This window comes from Lissotriton helveticus, chromosome 2_1, assembly GCF_964261635.1.
Source record: "Lissotriton helveticus chromosome 2_1, aLisHel1.1, whole genome shotgun sequence".
In the NCBI taxonomy this organism is placed as follows: domain Eukaryota; kingdom Metazoa; phylum Chordata; class Amphibia; order Caudata; family Salamandridae; genus Lissotriton; species Lissotriton helveticus.
The window spans coordinates 552,635,532-552,657,161 of NC_136059.1; the positions used below are offsets into that span (position 1 = coordinate 552,635,532).

At 43.6% G+C, this 21,630-nt stretch overlaps 1 long non-coding RNA gene across 1 annotated transcript in view; it reads right to left on the reverse strand.

The window, feature by feature from the left end:
• Positions 1 to 21,630, reverse strand: part of LOC144819422 (uncharacterized) — a 419,348-nt gene that overhangs the window by 126,474 nt on the left and 271,244 nt on the right. The gene's annotated exons all lie outside the window — the stretch shown is intronic.

A 21,630-nucleotide genomic window follows, 5' to 3' on the forward strand; every position in this document is an offset into this window, starting at 1 on the left:
CCGCTATCCAACACATTCCCTACTGTTGCACTCTCTGGAGTGGGAATAGTCATTTTTACCCCTACCCTATCCAACACTTTCCCTACTGTTGTACTCTCTGGAGTGGGAATAGTAATTTTTACTCCTCCTCTATCCAACACTTTCCCTACTGTTGCATTTATTGGCGTGGGAATAGTAATTTTTACCCCTTCGCTATCCAACACTTTCCCCACTGTTGCACTCTCTGGAGTGGGAATAGTCATTTTCACCCCTCCGCTATCCAACACTTTCCCTACTGTTGCACACTCTGGAGTGGGAATAGTTATTTTGACCACTACTCTATCCAACACTTTCCCTACTGTTGTACTCTCTGGAGTGGGAATAGACATTTTTACACCTCCGCTATCCAACACTTTCCCTACTGTTGCACTCTCTGGAGTGGGAATAGTAATTTGTACCCCTCCGTTATCCAACACTTTCCCTACTGTTGGACTCTCTGGAGTAGGAATAGTCATTTTTACCCCTACCCTATCCAACACTTTCCCTACTGTTGTACTCTCTGGAGTGGGAATAGTAATTTTTACTCCTCCGCTATCCAACACTTTCCCTACTGTTGCACTTACTGGAGTGGGAATAGTAATTTTTACCCCTCCGCTATCCAACACTTTCCCTACTGTTGCACTCTCTGGAGTCGAAATAGTCATTTTCACCCCTCCGCTATCCAACACTTTCCCTACTGTTGCACTCTCTGGAGTGGGAATACTTATTTTTACCACTACCCTATCCAACACTTTCCCTACTGTTGTACTCTCTGGAGTGGGAATAGTAATTTTACACCTCCGCTATCCAACACTTTCCCTACTGTTGCACTTACTGGAGTGGGAATAGTAATTTTTATTCCTACCCTATCCAAAACCTTGTTGCTCTGTCTGGAGTGGGAGTAGTACTTTTTACCTCTAACCTATCCAACACTTTCCCTACTGTTATACTCCCTGGAGTGGGAATAGTACATTTTTACACCTCCCCTATCCAACACTTTCCCTACTGTTGTACTCTCTGGAGTGGGAATAGTAACTTTTTTCCCCTATGCTATCCAACACTTCCCCTGCAATGCACTCTCTGGGGTGGGAATAATAAGTTTTTACCCCTCCGCTATCCAACACTTTCCCTACTGTTGCACTCTCTGGAGTGGGAATAGTAATTTTCACCCCTCCGCTATCCAACACTTTCCCTACTGTTGCACTCTCTGGAGTGGGAATAGTTATTTTTACCCCTACCCTATCCAACACTTTCCCTACTGTTGTACTCTCTGGAGTGGGAATAGTAATTTTTACTCCTCCGCTATCTAACACTTTCCCTACTGTTGCATTTATTGGAGTGGGAATAGTAATTTTTACCCCTTCGCTATCCAACACTTTCCCTACTGTTGCACTCTCTGGAGTGGGAATAGTAATTTTCACCCCTCCGCTATCCAACACTTTCCCTACTGTTGCACTCTCTGGAGTGGGAATAGTTATTTTGACCACTCCCCTATCCAACACGTTCCCTACTGTTCCACTTACTGGAGTGGGAATAGTAATTTGTATTCCTACTCCATCCATCACTTTCCCTACTGTTGCACTGTGTGGAGTGGAAATAGTAATTTTTACCTCTAAGCTATCCAACACTTTCCCTACTGTTGCACTCTCTGAAGTGGGAATAGTCATTTTTACCCCTACCCTATCCAACCCTTTCCCTACTGTTGCACTCTCTGGAGTGAGAATAGTAATTTTTACTCCTCTGCTATCCAACACTTTCCCTACTGTTGCACTTACTGGAGTGGGAATAGTATTTTTTATTCCTACCCTATCCAAAACCGTGTTGCTCTGTCTGGAGTGGGAGTAGTATGTTTTACCTCTAACCTATCCAACACTTTCTCTACTGTTATACTCCCTGGAGTGGGAATAGTACATTTTTACACCTCCCCTATCCAACACTTTCCCTACTGTTGTACTCTCTGGAGTGGGAATAGTAAGTTTTGACCCCTATGCTATCCAACACTTTCCCTGCAATGCACTCTCCGAAGTGGGAATAATAATTTTTACACCTCCGCTATGCAACACTTTCCCTACTGTTGCACTTACTGGAGTGGGAATAGTAATTTTTACACCTATGCTATCCAACACGTTCCCTACTGTTCCACTTACTGGAGTGGGAATAGTAATTTTTATTCCAACTCTATCCAACACTTTCCCTACTTTTGCACTTACTGGAGTGGGAATAGTAATTTTTACCCCTCTGCTATCCTACACTTTCCCTACTGTTGCACTCTCTGGAGTGGGAATAGTCATTTTCCCCCCTCCGCTATCCAATACTTTCCCTATTGTTGCACTCTCTGGAGTGGGAATGGTTATTTTTACCACTACCCTATCCAACACTTTCCCTACTGTTGTACCCTCTGAAGTGGGAATAGTCATTTTTACACCTCCGCTATCCAACACTTTCCCTACTGTTGCACTCTCTGGAGTGGGAATAGTGATTTGTACCCCTCCGCTATCCAACACATTCCCTACTGTTGCACTCTCTGGAGTGGGAATAGTCATTTTTACCCCTACCCTATCCAACACTTTCCCTACTGTTGTACTCTCTGGAGTGGGAATAGTAATTTTTACTCCTCCTCTATCCAACACTTTCCCTACTGTTGCATTTATTGGCGTGGGAATAGTAATTTTTACCCCTTCGCTATCCAACACTTTCCCCACTGTTGCACTCTCTGGAGTGGGAATAGTCATTTTCACCCCTCCGCTATCCAACACTTTCCCTACTGTTGCACACTCTGGAGTGGGAATAGTTATTTTGACCACTACTCTATCCAACACTTTCCCTACTGTTGTACTCTCTGGAGTGGGAATAGACATTTTTACACCTCCGCTATCCAACACTTTCCCTACTGTTGCACTCTCTGGAGTGGGAATAGTAATTTGTACCCCTCCGTTATCCAACACTTTCCCTACTGTTGGACTCTCTGGAGTAGGAATAGTCATTTTTACCCCTACCCTATCCAACACTTTCCCTACTGTTGTACTCTCTGGAGTGGGAATAGTAATTTTTACTCCTCCGCTATCCAACACTTTCCCTACTGTTGCACTTACTGGAGTGGGAATAGTAATTTTTACCCCTCCGCTATCCAACACTTTCCCTACTGTTGCACTCTCTGGAGTCGAAATAGTCATTTTCACCCCTCCGCTATCCAACACTTTCCCTACTGTTGCACTCTCTGGAGTGGGAATACTTATTTTTACCACTACCCTATCCAACACTTTCCCTACTGTTGTACTCTCTGGAGTGGGAATAGTAATTTTACACCTCCGCTATCCAACACTTTCCCTACTGTTGCACTTACTGGAGTGGGAATAGTAATTTTTATTCCTACCCTATCCAAAACCTTGTTGCTCTGTCTGGAGTGGGAGTAGTACTTTTTACCTCTAACCTATCCAACACTTTCCCTACTGTTATACTCCCTGGAGTGGGAATAGTACATTTTTACACCTCCCCTATCCAACACTTTCCCTACTGTTGTACTCTCTGGAGTGGGAATAGTAACTTTTTTCCCCTATGCTATCCAACACTTCCCCTGCAATGCACTCTCTGGGGTGGGAATAATAAGTTTTTACCCCTCCGCTATCCAACACTTTCCCTACTGTTGCACTCTCTGGAGTGGGAATAGTAATTTTCACCCCTCCGCTATCCAACACTTTCCCTACTGTTGCACTCTCTGGAGTGGGAATAGTTATTTTTACCCCTACCCTATCCAACACTTTCCCTACTGTTGTACTCTCTGGAGTGGGAATAGTAATTTTTACTCCTCCGCTATCTAACACTTTCCCTACTGTTGCATTTATTGGAGTGGGAATAGTAATTTTTACCCCTTCGCTATCCAACACTTTCCCTACTGTTGCACTCTCTGGAGTGGGAATAGTAATTTTCACCCCTCCGCTATCCAACACTTTCCCTACTGTTGCACTCTCTGGAGTGGGAATAGTTATTTTGACCACTCCCCTATCCAACACTTTCCCTACTGTTGTACTCTCTGGAGTGTGAATAGAAATGTTTACACCTCCGCTATCCAACACTTTCCATACTGTTGCACTCTCTGGAGTGGGAATAGTAATTTGTACCCCTCCGCTATCCAACACTTTCCCTACTGTTGCACTCTCTGGAATAGGAATAGTCATTTTTACCCCTACCCTATCCAACACTTTCCCTACTGTTGTACTCTCTGGAGTGGGAATAGTAATTTTTACACCTCCGCTATCCAACACTTTACCTACTGTTGCACTTACATGAGTGGGAATAGTAATTTTTATTCCTACCCTATACAAAACCTTGTTGCTCTGTATGGAGTGGGAGTAGTACTTTTTACCTCTAACCTATCCAACACTTTCCCTACTGTTATACTCCCTGGAGTGGGAATAGCAAATTTTTACACCTCCCCTATCCAACACTTTCCCTACTGTTGTACTCTCTGGAGTGGGAATAGTAATTTTTTCCCCTATGCTATCCAACACTTTCCCTGCAATGCACTCTCTGGAGTGGGAATAATAATGTTTATCCCTCCGCTATCCAACACTTTCCCTACTGTTGCACTCTCTGGAGTGGGAATAGTCATTTTCACCCCTCCGCTATCCAACACTTTCCCTACTGTTGCACTCTCTGGGGTGGGAATAGTTATTTTTACCCCTACCCTATCCAACACTTTCCCTACTGTTGTACTCCCAGGAGTGGGAATAGTAATTTTTGCTCCTCCGCTATCCAACACTTTCCCTACTGTTGCATTTACTGGAGTGGGAATAGTAATTTTTACCCCTCTGCTATCCAACACTTTCCCTACTGTTGCACTCTCTGGAGTGGGAATAGTAATTTTCACCCCTCCGCTATCCAACACTTTCCCTACTGTTGCACTCTCTGGAGTGGGAATAGTTATTTTGACCACTACCCTATCCAACACTTTCCCTACTGTTGTACTCTCTGGAGTGGGAATAGACATTTTTACACCTCCGCTATTCAACACTTTCCCTACTGTTGCACTCTCTGGAGTGGGAATAGTAATTTGTACCCCTCCGCTATCCAACACTTTCCCTACTGTTGCACTCTCCGGAGTAGAAATAGTCATTTTTACCCCTGCCCTATCCAACACTTTCCCTACTGTTGTACTCTCTGGAGTGGGAATAGTAATTTTTACTCCTCCGCTATCCAACACTTTCCCTACTGTTGCACTTACTGGATTGGGAATAGTAATTTTTACCCCTCCGCTATCCAACACTTTCCCTACTGTTGTACTCTCTGGAGTGGGAATAGTTATTTTTACCACTACCCTATCCAACACTTTCCCTACTGTTGTACTCTCTGGAGTGGGAATAGTAATTTTTACCCTTCCGCTATCCAAAACATTCCCTACTGTTGCACTTACTGGAGTGGGAATAGTAATTTTTATTCCCACCCTATCCAAAACCTTGTTGCTCTGTCTGGAGTGGGAGTAGTACTTTTTACCTTTAACCTATCCAACACTTTCCCTACTGTTATACTCCCTGGAATGCGAATAGTACATTTTTACACCTCCCCTATCCAACACTTTCCCTACTGTTGTACTCTCTGGAGTGGGAATAGTAATTTTCACCCCTATGCTATCCAACACATTCCCTGCAATGCACTCTCTGGAGTGGGAATAATAATTTTTGCACCTCCGCTATCCAACACTTTCCCTACTGTTGCACTTACTGGAGTGGGAATAGTAATTTTTACACCTATGCTATCCAACACGTTCCCTACTGTTCCACTTACTGGAGTGGGAATAGTAATTTGTATTCCTACTCCATCCATCACTTTCCCTACTGTTGCACTGTGTGGAGTGGAAATAGTAATTTTTACCTCTAAGCTATCCAACACTTTCCCTACTGTTGCACTCTCTGAAGTGGGAATAGTCATTTTTACCCCTACCCTATCCAACCCTTTCCCTACTGTTGCACTCTCTGGAGTGAGAATAGTAATTTTTACTCCTCTGCTATCCAACACTTTCCCTACTGTTGCACTTACTGGAGTGGGAATAGTATTTTTTATTCCTACCCTATCCAAAACCTTGTTGCTCTGTCTGGAGTGGGAGTAGTATGTTTTACCTCTAACCTATCCAACACTTTCTCTACTGTTATACTCCCTGGAGTGGGAATAGTACATTTTTACACCTCCCCTATCCAACACTTTCCCTACTGTTGTACTCTCTGGAGTGGGAATAGTACATTTTTACCCCTATGCTATCCAACACTTTCCCTGCAATGCACTCTCTGAAGTGGGAATAATCATTTTTACACCTCCGCTATGCAACACTTTCCCTACTGTTGCACTTACTGGAGTGGGAATAGTAATTTTTACACCTATGCTATCCAACACGTTCCCTACTTTTCCACTTACTGGAGTGGGAATAGTAATTTTTATTCCAAATCTATCCAACACTTTCCCTACTGTTGCACTTACTGGAGTGGGAATAGTAATTTTTACCCCTCTGCTATCCTACACTTTCCCTTCTGTTGCACTCTCTGGAGTGGGAATAGTGATTTGTACCCCTCCGCTATCCAACACTTTCCCTACTGTTGCACTCTCTGGAGTGGGAATAGTCATTTTTACCCCTACCCTATCCAACACTTTCCCTACTGTTGTACCCTCTGAAGTGGGAATAGTCATTTTTACACCTCTGCTATCCAACACTTTCCCTACTGTTGCACTCTCTGGAGTGGGAATAGTGATTTGTACCCCTCCGCTATCCAACACTTTCCCTACTGTTGCACTCTCTGGAGTGGGAATAGTCATTTTTACCCCTACCCTATCCAACACTTTCCCTACTGTTGTACTCTCTGGAGTGGGAATAGTCATTTTCACTCCTCCTCTATCCAACACTTTCCCTACTGTTGCATTTAATGGCGTGGGAATAGTAATTTTTACCCCTTCGCTATCCAACACTTTCCCTACTGTTGCACTCTCTGGAGTGGAAATAGTAATTTTCACCCCTCCGCTATCCAACACTTTCCCTACTGTTGCACACTCTGGAGTGGGAATAGTTATTTTGACCACTACTCTATCCAACACTTTCCCTACTGTTGTACTCTCTGGAGTGGGAATAGACATTTTTACACCTCCACTATCCAACACTTTCCCTACTGTTGCACTCTCCGGAGTGGGAATAGTAATTTGTACCCCTCCGTTATCCAACACTTTCCCTACTGTTGGACTCTCTGGAGTAGGAATAGTCATTTTTACCCCTACCCTATCCAACACTTTCCCTACTGTTGTACTCTCTGGAGTGGGAATAGTAATTGTTACTCCTCCGCTATCCAACACTTTCCCTACTGTTGCACTCTCTGGAGTCGAAATAGTCATTTTCACCCCTCCGCTATCCAACACTTTCCCTACTGTTGCACTCTCTGGAGTGGGAATACTTATTTTTACCACTACCCTATCCAACACTTTCCCTACTGTTGTACTCTCTGGAGTGGGAATAGTAATTTTACACCTCCGCTATCCAACACTTTCCCTACTGTTGCACTTACTGGAGTGGGAATAGTAATTTTTATTCCTACCCTATCCAAAACCTTGTTGCTCTGTCTGGAGTGGGAGTAGTACTTTTTACCTCTAACCTATCCAACACTTTCCCTACTGTTATACTCCCTGGAGTGGGAATAGTACATTTTTACACCTCCCCTATCTAACACTTTCCCTACTGTTGTACTCTCAGGAGTGGGAATAGTAATTTTTTCCCCTATGCTATCCAACACTTCCCCTGCAATGCACTCTCTGGAGTGGGAATAATAATTTTTACCCCTCTGCTATCCAACACCTTCCCTACTGTTGCACTCTCTCGAGTGGGAATAGTCATTTTCACCCCTCCGCTATCCAACACTTTCCCTACTGTTGCACTCTCTGGAGTGGGAATAGTTATTTTTACCCCTACCCTATCCAACACTTTCCCTACTGTTGTACTCTCTGGAGTGGGAATAGTAATTTTTACTCCTCCGCTATCTAACACTTTCCCTACTGTTGCATTTATTGGAGTGGGAATAGTAATTTTTACCCCTCCGCTATCCAACACTTTCCCTACTGTTGCACTCTCTGGAGTGGGAATAGTAATTTTCACCCCTCCGCTACCCAACACTTTCCCTACTGTTGCACTCTCTGGAGTGGAAATAGTTATTTTGACCACTCCCCTATCCAACACTTTCCCTACTGTTGTACTCTCTGGAGTGGGAATAGAAATTTTTACACCTCCGCTATCCAACACTTTCCATACTGTTGCACTCTCTGGAGTGGGAATAGTAATTTGTACCCCTCCGCTATCCAACACTTTCCCTACTGTTGCACTCTCTGGAGTAGGAATAGTCATTTTTACCCCTACCCTATCCAACACTTTCCCTCCTGTTGTACTCTCTGGAGTGGGAATAGTAATTTTTACACCTCCGCTATCCAACACTTTCCCTACTGTTGCACTTACATGAGTGGGAATAGTAATTTTTATTCCTACCCTATCCAAAACCTTGTTGCTCTGTCTGGAGTGGGAGTAGTACTTTTTACCTCTAACCTATCCAACACTTTCCCTACTGTTATACTCCCTGGAGTGGGAATAGCACATTTTTACACCTCCCCTATCCAACACTTTCCCTACTGTTGTACTCTCTGGAGTGGGAATAGTACTTTTTTCCCCTATGCTATCCAACACTTTTCCTGCAATGCACTCTCTGGAGTGGGAATAATAATTTTTACCCCTCCGCTATCCAACACTTTCCCTACTGTTGCACTCTCTGGAGTGGGAATAGTCATTTTCACCCCTCCCCTATCCAACACTTTCCCTACTGTTGCACTCTCTGGTGTGGGAATAGTTATTTTTACCCCTACCCTATCCAACACTTTCCCTACTGTTGTACTCTCTGGAGTGGGAATAGTAATTTTTGCTCCTCCGCTATCCAACACTTTCCCTACTGTTGCATTTACTGGAGTGGGAATAGTAATTTTTACCCCTCCGCTATCCAACACTTTCCCTACTGTTGCACTCTCTGGAGTGGGAATAGTAATTTTCACCCCTCCGCTATCCAACACTTTCCCTACTGTTGCACTCTGTGGAGTGGGAATAGTTATTTTGACCACTACCCTATCCAACACTTTCCCTACTGTTGTACTCTCAGGAGTGGGAATAGACATTTTTACACCTCCGCTATCCAACACTTTCCCTACTGTTGCACTCTCTGGAGTGGGAATAGTAATTTGTACCCCTCCGCTATCCAACACTTTCCCTACTGTTGCACTCTCTGGAGTGGGAATAGTAATTTTTACACCTCCGCTATCTAACACTTTCCCTACTGTTGCACTTACATGAGTGGGAATAGTAATTTTTATTCCTACCCTATCCAAAACCTTGTTGCTCTGTCTGGAGTGGGAGTAGTACTTTTTACCTCTAACCTATCCAACACTTTCCCTACTGTTATACTCCCTGGAGTGGGAATAGCAAATTTTTACACCTCCCCTATCCAACACTTTCCCTACTGTTGTACTCTCTGGAGTGGGAATAGTAATTTTTTCCCCTATGCTATCCAACACTTTCCCTGCAATGCACTCTCTGGAGTGGGAATAGTAATTTTTACCCCTCCGCTATCCAACACTTTCCCTACTGTTGCACTCTCTGGAGTGGGAATAGTAATTTTCACCCCTCCGCTATCCAACACTTTCCCTACTGTTGCACTCTCTGGAGTGGGAATAGTTATTATGACCACTACCCTATCCAACACTTTCCCTACTGTTGTACTCTCTAGAGTGGGAATAGACATTTTTACACCTCCGCTATCCAACACTTTCCCTACTGTTGCACTCTCTGGAGTGGGAATAGTAATTTGTACCCCTCCGCTATCCAACACTTTCCCTACTGTTGCACTCTCTGGAGTAGGAATAGTCATTTTTACCCCTACCCTATCCAACACTTTCCCTACTGTTGTACTCTCTGGAGTGGGAATAGTAATTTTTACTCCTCCGCTATCCAACACTTTCCCTACTGTTGCACTTACTGGATTGGGAATAGTAATTTTTACCCCTCCGCTATCCAACACTTTCCCTACTGTTGCACTCTCTGGAGTGGAAATAGTCGTTTTCACCCCTCCGCTATCCAACACTTTCCCTACTGTTGCACTCTCTGGAGTGGGAATAGTTATTTTTACCACTACCCTATCCAACACTTTCCCTACTGTTGTACTCTCTGGAGTGGGAATAGTAATTTTTACCCCTCAGCTATCCAAAACTTTCCCTTCTGTTGCACTTACTGGAGTGGGCATAGTAATTTTTATTCCCACCCTATCCAAAACCTTGTTGCTCTGTCTGGAGTGGGAGTAGTACTTTTTACCTTTAACCTATCCAACACTTTCCCTACTGTTATACTCCCTGGAACGGGAATAGTACATTTTTACACCTCCCCTATCCAACACTTTCCCTACTGTTGTACTCTCTGGAGTGGGAATAGTAATTTTCACCCCTATGCTATCCAACACTTTCCCTGCAATGCACTCTCTGGAGTGGGAATAATAATTTTTACACCTCCGCTATCCAACACTTTCCCTACTGTTGCACTTACTGGAGTGGGAATAGTAATTTTTACACCTATGCTATCCAACACGTTCCCTACTGTTCCACTTACTGGAGTGGGAATAGTAATTTGTATTCCTACTCCATCCAACACTTTCCCTACTGTTGCACTGTGTGGAGTGGAAATAGTAATTTTTACCCCTACCCTATCCAACACTTTCCCTACTGTTGCACTCTCTGGAGTGGGAATAGTAATTTTTACTCCTCCGCTATCCAACACTTTCCCTACTGTTGCACTTACTGGAGTGGGAATAGTATTTTTTATTCCTACCCTATCCAAAACCTTGTTGCTCTGTCTGGAGTGGGAGTAGTATGTTTTACCTCTAACCTATCCAACACTTTCTCTACTGTTATACTCCCTGGAGTGGGAATAGTACATTTTTACACCTCCCCTATCCAACACTTTCCCTACTGTTGTACTCTCTGGAGTGGGAATAGTAAGTTTTTACCCCTATGCTATCCAACACTTTCCCTGCAATGCACTCTCTGAAGTTAGAATAATAATTTTTACACCTCCGCTATGCAACACTTTCCCTACTGTTGCACTTACTGGAGTGGGAATAGTAATTTTTACACCTATGCTATCCAACACGTTCCCTACTGTTCCACTTACTGGAGTGGGAATAGTAATTTTTATTCCAACTCTATCCAACACTTTCCCTACTGTTGCACTTACTGGAGTGGGAATAGTAATTTTTACCCCTCTGCTATCCTACACTTTCCCTACTGTTGCACTCTCTGGAGTGGGAATAGTAATTTGTACCCCTCTGCTATCCAACACTTTCCCTACTGTTGCACTCTCTGGAGTGGGAATAGTAATTTTTACACCTCCGCTATCTAACACTTTCCCTACTGTTGCACTTACATGAGTGGGAATGGTAATTTTTATTCCTACCCTATCCAAAACCTTGTTGCTCTGTCTGGAGTGGGAGTAGTACTTTTTACCTCTAACCTATCCAACACTTTCCCTACTGTTATACTCCCTGGAGTGGGAATAGCAAATTTTTACACCTCCCCTATCCAACACTTTCCCTACTGTTGTACTCTCTGGAGTGGGAATAGTAATTTTTTCCCCTATGCTATCCAACACTTTCCCTGCAATGCACTCTCTGGAGTGGGAATAGTAATTTTTACCCCTCCGCTATCCAACACTTTCCCTACTGTTGCACTCTCTGGAGTGGGAATAGTAATTTTCACCCCTCCGCTATCCAACACTTTCCCTACTGTTGCACTCTCTGGAGTGGGAATAGTTATTATGACCACTACCCTATCCAACACTTTCCCTACTGTTGTACTCTCTGGAGTGGGAATAGACATTTTTACACCTCCGCTATCCAACACTTTCCCTACTGTTGCACTCTCTGGAGTGGGAATAGTAATTTGTACCCCTCCGCTATCCAACACTTTCCCTACTGTTGCACTCTCTGGAGTAGGAATAGTCATTTTTACCCCTACCCTATCCAACACTTTCCCTACTGTTGTACTCTCTGGAGTGGGAATAGTAATTTTTACTCCTCCGCTATCCAACACTTTCCCTACTGTTGCACTTACTGGATTGGGAATAGTAATTTTTACCCCTCCGCTATCCAACACTTTCCCTACTGTTGCACTCTCTGGAGTGGAAATAGTCGTTTTCACCCCTCCGCTATCCAACACTTTCCCTACTGTTGCACTCTCTGGAGTGGGAATAGTTATTTTTACCACTACCCTATCCAACACTTTCCCTACTGTTGTACTCTCTGGAGTGGGAATAGTAATTTTTACCCCTCAGCTATCCAAAACTTTCCCTTCTGTTGCACTTACTGGAGTGGGAATAGTAATTTTTATTCCCACCCTATCCAAAACCTTGTTGCTCTGTCTGGAGTGGGAGTAGTACTTTTTACCTTTAACCTATCCTACACTTTCCCTACTGTTATACTCCCTGGAACGGGAATAGTACATTTTTACACCTCCCCTATCCAACACTTTCCCTACTGTTGTACTCTCTGGAGTGGGAATAGTAATTTTCACCCCTATGCTATCCAACACTTTCCCTGCAATGCACTCTCTGGAGTGGGAATAATAATTTTTACACCTCCGCTATCCAACACTTTCCCTACTGTTGCACTTACTGGAGTGGGAATAGTAATTTTTACACCTATGCTATCCAACACGTTCCCTACTGTTCCACTTACTGGAGTGGGAATAGTAATTTGTATTCCTACTCCATCCAACACTTTCCCTACTGTTGCACTGTGTGGAGTGGAAATAGTAATTTTTACCCCTACCCTATCCAACACTTTCCCTACTGTTGCACTCTCTGGAGTGGGAATAGTAATTTTTACTCCTCCGCTATCCAACACTTTCCCTACTGTTGCACTTACTGGAGTGGGAATAGTATTTTTTATTCCTACCCTATCCAAAACCTTGTTGCTCTGTCTGGAGTGGGAGTAGTATGTTTTACCTCTAACCTATCCAACACTTTCTCTACTGTTATACTCCCTGGAGTGGGAATAGTACATTTTTACACCTCCCCTATCCAACACTTTCCCTACTGTTGTACTCTCTGGAGTGGGAATAGTAAGTTTTTACCCCTATGCTATCCAACACTTTCCCTGCAATGCACTCTCTGAAGTTAGAATAATAATTTTTACACCTCCGCTATGCAACACTTTCCCTACTGTTGCACTTACTGGAGTGGGAATAGTAATTTTTACACCTATGCTATCCAACACGTTCCCTACTGTTCCACTTACTGGAGTGGGAATAGTAATTTTTATTCCAACTCTATCCAACACTTTCCCTACTGTTGCACTTACTGGAGTGGGAATAGTAATTTTTACCCCTCTGCTATCCTACACTTTCCCTACTGTTGCACTCTCTGGAGTGGGAATAGTCATTTTGCCCCCTCCGCTATCCAATACTTTCCCTACTGTTACACTCTCTGGAGTGGGAATGGTTATTTTTACCACTACCCTATCCAACACTTTCCCTACTGTTGTACCCTCTGAAGTGGGAATAGTCATTTTTACACCTCCGCTATCCAACACTTTCCCTACTGTTGCACTCTCTGGAGTGGGAATAGTGATTTGTACCCCTCCGCTATCCAACACTTCCCCTGCAATGCACTCTCTGGAATGGGAATAATAATTATTACCCCTCTGCTAGCCAACACTTTCCCTACTGTTGCACTCTCTGGAGTGGGAATAGTCATTTTTATTCCCACCCTATCCAAAACCTTGTTGCTCTGTCTGGAGTGGGAGTCGTACTTTTTACCTTTAACTTATCCAACACTTTCCCTACTGTTATACTCCCTGGAATGCGAATAGTACATTTTTACACCTCCCCTATCCAACACTTTCCCTACTGTTGTACTCTCTGGAGTGGGAATAGTAATTTTCACCCCTATGCTATCCAAAACTTTCCCTGCAATGCACTCTCTGGAGTGGGAATAATAATTTTTACACCTCCGCTATCCAATACTTTCCCTACTGTTGCACTTACTGGAGTGGGAATAGTAATTTTTACACCTATGCTATCCAACACGTTGTACTCTCTGGAGTGGGAATAGTAATTTTTTCCCCTATGCTATCCAACACTCCCCCTGCAATGCACTCTCTGGAGTGGGAATAATAATTTTTACCCCTCTGCTATCCAACACTTTCCCTACTGTTGCACTCTCTCGAGTGGGAATAGTCATTTTCACCCCTCCGCTATCCAACACTTTCCCTACTGTTGCACTCTCTGGAGTGGGAATAGTTATTTTTACCCCTACCCTATCCAACACTTTCCCTACTGTTGTACTCTCTGGAGTGGGAATAGTAATTTTTACTCCTCCGCTATCTAACACTTTCCCTACTGTTGCATTTATTGGAGTGGGAATAGTAATTTTTACCCCTCCGCTATCCAACACTTTCCCTACTGTTGCACTCTCTGGAGTGGGAATAGTAATTTTCACCCCTCCGCTATCCAACACTTTCCCTACTGTTGCACTCTCTGGAGTGGAAAAAGTTATTTTGACCACTCCCCTATCCAACACTTTCCCTACTGTTGTACTCTCTGGAGTGGGAATAGAAATGTTTCCACCTCCGCTATCCAACACTTTCCATACTGTTGCACTCTCTGGAGTGGGAATATTAATTTGTACCCCTCCGCTATCCAACACTTTCCCTACTGTTGCACTCTCTGGAGTAGGAATAGTCATTTTTACCCCTACCCTATCCCTACTGTTGCACTTACATGAGTGGGAATAGTAATTTTTATTCCTACCCTATCCAAAACCTTGTTGCTCTTTCTGGAGTGGGAGTAGTACTTTTTACCTCTAACCTATCCAACACTTTCCCTACTGTTATACTCCCTGGAGTGGGAATAGCACATTTTTACACCTCCCCTATCCAACACTTTCCCTACTGTTGTACTCTCTGGAGTGGGAATAGTACTTTTTTCCCCTATGCTATCCAACACTTTTCCTGCAATGCACTCTCTGGAGTGGGAATAATAATTTTTACCCCTCCGCTATCTAACACTTTCCCTACTGTTGTACTCTCTGGAGTGGGAATAGTACTTTTTTCCCCTATGCTATCCAACACTTTTCCTGCAATGCACTCTCTGGAGTGGGAATAGTAATTTTTACTCCTCCGCTATCTAACACTTTCCCTACTGTTGCATTTTTTGGAGTGGGAATAGTAATTTTTACCCCTCCGCTATCCAACACTTTCCCTACTGTTGCACTCTCTGGAGTGGGAATAGTAATTTTCACCCCTCCGCTATCCAACACTTTCCCTACTGTTGCACTCTCTGGAGTGGGAATAGTTATTATGACCACTACCCTATCCAACACTTTCCCTACTGTTGTACTCTCTGGAGTGGGAATAGACATTTTTACACCTCCGCTATCCAATACTTTCCCTACTGTTGCACTCTCTGGAGTGGGAATAGTAATTTGTACCCCTCCGCTATCCAACACTTTCCCTACTGTTGCACTCTCTGGAGTAGGAATAGTCATTTTTACCCCTACCCTATCCAACACTTTCCCTACTGTTGTACTCTCTGGAGTGGGAATAGTAATTTTTACTCCTCCGCTATCCAACACTTTCCCTACTGTTGCACTTACTGGATTGGGAATAGTAATTTTTACCCCTCCGCTATCCAACACTTTCCCTACTGTTGCACTCTCTGGAGTGGAAATAGTCATTTTCACCCCTCCGCTATCCAACACTTTCCCTACTGTTGCACTCTCTGGAGTGGGAATAGTTATTTTTACCACTACCCTATCCAACACTTTCCCTACTGTTGTACTCTCTGGAGTGGGAATAGTAATTTTTACCCCTCAGCTATCCAAAACTTTCCCTTCTGTTGCACTTACTGGAGTGGGAATAGTAATTTCTATTCCCACCCTATCCAAAACCTTGTTGCTCTGTCTGGAGTGGGAGTAGTACTTTTTACCTTTAACCTATCCAACACTTTCCCTACTGTTATACTCCCTGGAACGGGAATAGTACATTTTTACACCTCCCCTATCCAACACTTTCCCTACTGTTGTACTCTCTGGAGTGGGAATAGTAATTTTCACCCCTATGCTATCCAACACTTTCCCTGCAATGCACTCTCTGGAGTGGGAATAATAATTTTTACACCTCCGCTATCCAACACTTTCCCTACTGTTGCACTTACTGGAGTGGGAATAGTAATTTTTACACCTATGCTATCCAACACGTTCCCTACTGTTCCACTTACTGGAGTGGGAATAGTAATTTGTATTCCTACTCCATCCAACACTTTCCCTACTGTTGCACTGTGTGGAGTGGAAATAGTAATTTTTACCTCTAAGCTATCCAACACTTTCCCTACTGTTGCACTCTCTGAAGTAGGAATAGTCATTTTTACCCCTACCCTATCCAACACTTTCCCTACTGTTGCACTCTCTGGAGTGGGAATAGTAATTTTTACTCCTCCGCTATCCAACACTTTCCCTACTGTTGCACTTACTGGAGTGGGAATAGTATTTTTTATTCCTACCCTATCCAAAACCTTGTTGCTCTGTCTGGAGTGGGAGTAGTATGTTTTACCTCTAACCTATCCAACACTTTCTCTACTGTTATACTCCTTGGAGTGGGAATAGTACATTTTTACACCTCCCCTATCCAACACTTTCCCTACTGTTGTACTCTCTGGAGTGGGAATAGTAAGTTTTTACCCCTATGCTATCCAACACTTTCCCTGCAATGCACTCTCTGAAGTTAGAATAATAATTTTTACACCTCCGCTATGCAACACTTTCCCTACTGTTGCACTTACTGGAGTGGGAATAGTAATTTTTACACCTATGCTATCCAACACGTTCCCTACTGTTCCACTTACTGGAGTGGGAATAGTAATTTTTATTCCAACTCCATCCAACACTTTCCCTACTGTTGCACTTACTGGAGTGGGAATAGTAATTTTTACCCCTCTGCTATCCTACACTTTCCCTACTGTTGCACTCTCTGGAGTGGGAATAGTCATTTTGCCCCCTCCGCTATCCAATACTTTCCCTACTGTTACACTCTCTGGAGTGGGAATGGTTATTTTTACCACTACCCTATCCAACACTTTCCCTACTGTTGTACCCTCTGAAGTGGGAATAGTCATTTTTACACCTCCGCTATCCAACACTTTCCCTACTGTTGCACTCTCTGGAGTGGGAATAGTGATTTGTACCCCTCCGCTATCCAACACTTCCCCTGCAATGCACTCTCTGGAATGGGAATAATAATTATTACCCCTCTGCTATCCAACACTTTCCCTACTGTTGCACTCTCTGGAGTGGGAATAGTCATTTTTATTCCCACCCTATCCAAAACCTTGTTGCTCTGTCTGGAGTGGGAGTAGTACTTTTTACCTTTAACTTATCCAACACTTTCCCTACTGTTATACTCCCTGGAATGCGAATAGTACATTTTTACACCTCCCCTATCCAACACTTTCCCTACTGTTGTACTCTCTGGAGTGGGAATAGTAATTTTCACCCCTATGCTATCCAAAACTTTTCCTGCAATGCACTCTCTGGAGTGGGAATAATAATTTTTACACCTCCGCTATCCAATACTTTCCCTACTGTTGCACTTACTGGAGTGGGAATAGTAATTTTTACACCTATGCTATCCAACACGTTGTACTCTCTGGAGTGGGAATAGTAATTTTTTCCCCTATGCTATCCAACACTCCCCCTGCAATGCACTCTCTGGAGTGGGAATAATAATTTTTACCCCTCTGCTATCCAACACTTTCCCTACTGTTGCACTCTCTGGAGTGGGAATAGTCATTTTCACCCCTCCGCTATCCAACACTTTCCCTACTGTTGCACTCTCTGGAGTGGGAATAGTTATTTTTACCCCTACCCTATCCAACACTTTCCCTACTGTTGTACTCTCTGGAGTGGGAATAGTAATTTTTACTCCTCCGCTATCTAACACTTTCCCTACTGTTGCATTTATTGGAGTGGGAATAGTAATTTTTACCCCTCCGCTATCCAACACTTTCCCTACTGTTGCACTCTCTGGAGTGGGAATAGTAATTTTCACCCCTCCGCTATCCAACACTTTCCCTAATGTTGCACTCTCTGGAGTGGAAAAAGTTATTTTGACCACTCCCCTATCCAACACTTTCCCTACTGTTGTACTCTCTGGAGTGGGAATAGAAATGTTTACACCTCCGCTATCCAACACTTTCCATACTGTTGCACTCTCTGGAGTGGGAATATTAATTTGTACCCCTCCGCTATCCAACACTTTCCCTACTGTTGCACTCTCTGGAGTAGGAATAGTCATTTTTACCCCTACCCTATCCCTACTGTTGCACTTACATGAGTGGGAATAGTAATTTTTATTCCTACCCTATCCAAAACCTTGTTGCTCTGTCTGGAGTGGGAGTAGTACTTTTTACCTCTAACCTATCCAACACTTTCCCTACTGTTATACTCCCTGGAGTGGGAATAGCACATTTTTACACCTCCCCTATCCAACACTTTCCCTACTGTTGTACTCTCTGGAGTGGGAATAGTACTTTTTTCCCCTATGCTATCCAACACTTTTCCTGCAATGCACTCTCTGGAGTGGGAATAATAATTTTTACCCCTCCGCTATCCAACACTTTCCCTACTGTTGCACTCTCTGGGGTGGGAATAGTTATTTTTACCCCTACCCTATCCAACACTTTCCCTACTGTTGTACTCTCTGGAGTGGGAATAGTATTTTTGCTCCTCCGCTATCCAACACTTTCCCTACTGTTGCATTTACTGGAGTGGGAATAGTAATTTTTACCCCTCCGCTATCCAACACTTTCCCTACTGTTGCACTCTCTGGAGTGGGAATAGTAATTTTCACCCCTCCGCTATCCAACACTTTCCCTACTGTTGCACTCTCTGGAGTGGGAATAGTTATTTTGACCACTACCCTATCCAACACTTTCCCTACTGTTGTACTCTCTGGAGTGGGAATAGACATTTTTACACCTCCGCTATCCAACACTTTCCCTACTGTTGCACTCTCTGGAGTGGGAATAGTAATTTGTACCCCTCCGCTATCCAACACTTTCCCTACTGTTGCACTCTCTGGAGTGGGAATAGTAATTTTTACACCTCCGCTATCTAACACTTTCCCTACTGTTGCACTTACGTGAGTGGGAATAGTAATTTTTATTCCTACCCTATCCAAAACCTTGTTGCTCTGTCTGGAGTGGGAGTAGTACTTTTTACCTCTAACCTATCCAACGCTTTCCCTACTGTTATACTCCCTGGAGTGGGAATAGCAAATTTTGACACCTCCCCTATCCAACACTTTCCCTACTGTTGTACTCTCTGGAGTGGGAATAGTAATTTTTTCCCCTATGCTATCCAACACTTTCCCTGCAATGCACTCTCTGGAGTGGGAATAGTAATTTGTACCCCTCCGCTATCCAACACTTTCCCTACTGTTGCACTCTCTGGAGTGGGAATAGTAATTTTCACCCCTCCGCTATCCAACACTTTCCCTACTGTTGCACTCTCTGGAGTGGGAATAGTTATTTTGACCACTACCCTATCCAACACTTTCCCTACTGTTGTACTCTCTGGAGTGGGAATAGACATTTTCACACCTCCGCTATCCAACACTTTCCCTACTGTTGCACTCTCTGGAGTGGGAATAGTAATTTGTACCCCTCCGCTATCCAACACTTTCCCTACTGTTGCACTCTCTGGAGTAGGAATAGTCATTTTTACCCCTACCCTATCCAACACTTTCCCTACTGTCGTACTCTCTGGAGTGGGAATAGTAATTTTTACTCCTCCGCTATCCAACACTTTCCCTACTGTTGCACTTACTGGATTGGGAATAGTAATTTGTACCCCTCCGCTATCCAACACTTTCCCTACTGTTGCACTCTCTGGAGTGGAAATAGTCATTTTCACCCCTCCGCTATCCAACACTTTCCCTACTGTTGCACTCTCTGGAGTGGGAATAGTTATTTTTACCACTACCCTATCCAACACTTTCCCTACTGTTGTACTCTCTGGAGTGGGAATAGTAATTTTTACCCCTCCGCTATCCAAAACTTTCCCTTCTGTTGCACTTACTGGAGTGGGAATAGTAATTTTTATTCCCACCCTATCCAAAACCTTGTTGCTCTGTCTGGAGTGGGAGTAGTACTTTTTACCTTTAACCTATCCAACACTTTCCCTACTGTTATACTCCCTGGAACGGGAATAGTACATTTTTACACCTCCCCTATCCAACACTTTCCCTACTGTTGTACTCTCTGGAGTGGGAATAGTAATTTTCACCCCTATGCTATCCAACACTTTCCCTGCAATGCACTCTCTGGAGTGGGAATAATAATTTTTACACCTCCGCTATCCAACACTTTCCCTACTGTTGCACTTACTGGAGTGGGAATAGTAATTTTTACACCTATGCTATCCAACACGTTCCCTACTGTTCCACTTACTGGAGTGGGAATAGTAATTTGTATTCCTACTCCATCCAACACTTTCCCTACTGTTGCACTGTGTGGAGTGGAAATAGTAATTTTTACCTCTAAGCTATCCAACACTTTCCCTACTGTTGCACTCTCTGAAGTGGGAATAGTCATTTTTACCCCTACCCTATCCAACACTTTCCCTACTGTTGCACTCTCTGGAGTGGGAATAGTAATTTTTACTCCTCCGCTATCCAACACTTTCCCTACTGTTGCACTAACTGGAGTGGGAATAGTATTTTTTATTCCTACCCTATCCAAATCCTTGTTGCTCTGTCTGGAGTGGGAGTAGTACTTTTTACCTCTAACCTATCCAACACTTTCCCTACTGTTATACTCCCTGGAGTGGGAATAGTACATTTTTACACCTCCCCTATCTAACACTTTCCCTACTGTTGTACTCTCTGGAGTGGGAATAGTAATTTTTCCCCCTATGCTATCCAACACTTCCCCTGCAATGCACTCTCTGGAGTGGGAATAATAATTTTTACCCCTCTGCCATCCAACACTTTCCCTACTGTTGCACTCTCTCGAGTGGGAATAGTCATTTTCACCCCTCCGCTATCCAACACTTTCCCTACTGTTGCACTCTCTGGAGTGGGAATAGTTATTTTTACCCCTACCCTATCCAACACTTTCCCTACTGTTGTATTCTCTGGAGTGGGAATAGTAATTTTTACTCCTCCGCTATCTAACACTTTCCCTACTGTTGCATTTATTGGAGTGGGAATAGTAATTTTTACCCCTCCGCTATCCAACACTTTCCCTACTGTTGCACTCTCTGGAGTGGGAATAGTAATTTTGACCACTACCCTATCCAACACTTTCCCTACTGTTGTACTCTCTGGAGTGGGAATAGACATTTTTACACCTCCGCTATCCAACACTTTCCCTACTGTTGCACTCTCTGGAGTGGGAATAGTAATTTGTACCCCTCCGCTATCCAACACTTTCCCTACTGTTGCACTCTCTGGAGTGGGAATAGTAATTTTTACACCTCCGCTATCTAACACTTTCCCTACTGTTGCACTT